The sequence below is a fragment of the Octopus bimaculoides genome, chromosome 26 (assembly GCF_001194135.2).
Source record: "Octopus bimaculoides isolate UCB-OBI-ISO-001 chromosome 26, ASM119413v2, whole genome shotgun sequence".
NCBI lineage: Eukaryota > Metazoa > Mollusca > Cephalopoda > Octopoda > Octopodidae > Octopus > Octopus bimaculoides.
In genome coordinates, this window is record NC_069006.1 from 12903521 (window position 1) to 12905744 (window position 2224).

Consider the following 2224-nt stretch of genomic DNA (forward strand, 5'->3'; position numbering starts at 1 on the left):
CCAATGAAGGAGTCTTGTATGTGGCTGCTCCAGCTGCTAGAAATATCAGTCAAATCCCTTCAAAAGCAGATCTCAATTTCCTTAAGAACCATAAAAAGGGAAGGATACAGTAGACAATGTTATCTGCAATAAATTATGTCTGAAAAGAGAGGATGGTCATGGCTAGAATGTCTTTGATTATTGGGTTAAACATTAACAACTGTAACTTACAATGGTCAATAGAGCTCGAGGCAATGAGCTGGCAGAATTGTTAGCATGCTGGACAAAATGCTTAGTGGCATTTTGTCTGTCTGTATGTTCTGAGTTCAAGTTCCACTGAAGTCAACTTTGCCTTTCATTCTTTCAGGGTTGATGAAATGAATACCAGTTGAATACTGGGGTCGATGTAATTGACTAAGCCCCTCTCCTGAAATTGCTGGCCTTGTGCCAAAATTTGGAACCAACATTGGGAAAGTTCAATGATGATAGGTTGGCATCAAACAAAATGTCTTGCAGTGTTTACTTAGAGACTCTCATGTTATCAGTTCAAATCCCATCAGCTTTGTGTTTTTTTTCTTCCAGGGCCAATAAAATAAAAGACCAGGGAAGTAACTGCCCACCACCCCCACCTAGATTTGTGGCCCTGCGACTATGTATGAAATGAATATGTTGGATTTCAGGTTAAATATCGGTTAAAATGTCTTACGGTTAAGTTGGTTCCCATGCATTTCCCTGAAGAGAAGACTACATTCTTATCAACATCACCTATTCCTATGGAAGGTATAATTTGTAATCTTCGAAACATATGTTGGAAATAAAAGTATTCAGTTAACATATGTGTTTTACTCCATTTACTAAATTTATATATTTACTCAAGTACCCAAAATAACAAGGAGTTTCTACCTCATAAACAGGAGTTACACCAGTCATTTTGTGATCTTTGCTACCCTGGTATCTATTAACCAATTTATTTTGTCCGAGTTAATTATTAACTAAGAGAAAATAAATACATACATATATATATATATATATGTGTGTGTGTGTGTGTGTGTGTGTGTGTGTGTGTGTGTGTGTGTGTGTGTGCACATGTGGCTGTGTGGTAAGAAGTTTCCTTCCCAACCGCATAGCTCCAGGTTCAGTCCCAATGCATGGCAGCTTGAGCAAATATCTTCTACCATAGCCTCAGGCCAAACAAAGCCTTGAGAGTGAATTTGGTAGATGGAAACTGAATGAAGCTTGTCGTGTGTGTGTGTGTGTGTATTTTACTATCCCCTTGCCTTGACATTACATGATGGTTGTAGGCAAGCGTTGCCATCATACAAGCAATGTCCTTCATTTCCAATCTTCCATGAAAACATATCTGTTCATGGGGAAATATTACCTTACTTGGTAACAAGTGAGGGTTGGCAACAGAAAGGGCAGAAAATCTGCCTGTACAAAGTCTTTCTAACCCATGCGAGCTTGGAAAAGTGGATGTTAAAAGTATGTGTATATATGCATATACATGCACATATGTATAATAATAAATGAAATGAGAAGTAAAGAGAGCTTCTGACAATGCAGAAAATTTTTAAAACCTTTATATTTTCGGTGCAAAGGCCCATCTTATGTGTTTACATAGATCCTGCCATTTTGGACAGTGACCCCTGCTGCTACTTGAGAATAACGACGAAGGGTTAAAAAAGAGTAAAAATAATTGAAAATGAAATAAAATTGAAGCCAAAATATTAGAAATTATTGAAAGTGGGTAGAAAAAACACTACGTAGTCTATCTTAGGGTATCTGTACTATCTTAGGGTATCTGTAGACAGCTGAATGTGATTTCGGAATATAACGAGGATCAATTCGGGTCTTGAGAATTTTCTGAAATTCCTCTCCCCACCTCAAGATTTCCCCCACAAGTTACTTTATAGTCATAATGTATGTCGTCTGAAAGGTATTTCTATAAAATTTCATTGAAAAAAAAACTCCATTTTCCTAAAAGCTACGAGGGAAAAGCTCGGATCTTGTGAATTTTCCGAAGTCCTCTCCTCATCCCCTTGGAAAAGATTTTCCCCACAAATTACTTTATAATCGTAATGTATGCCATAAAATTTCAATTTTTCAAAATAAAAAAATTTACCCCACCCCCTCCTGTCCCGATTCTACGGCCTTCAAGCAGGCTATTCACATGCTAGAAATAACAGCCAAATCTTACAAAATTGCGATGAAATAATGAAAGAAATATGTAATCAATCTACTCACC

General features: G+C 37.1%; 1 protein-coding gene across 1 annotated transcript in view; it reads right to left on the minus strand.

The window, feature by feature from the left end:
- Window positions 1-2224, minus strand: part of LOC106867205 (protein DJ-1alpha) — a 26252-nt gene that overhangs the window by 23048 nt on the left and 980 nt on the right. The gene's annotated exons all lie outside the window — the stretch shown is intronic.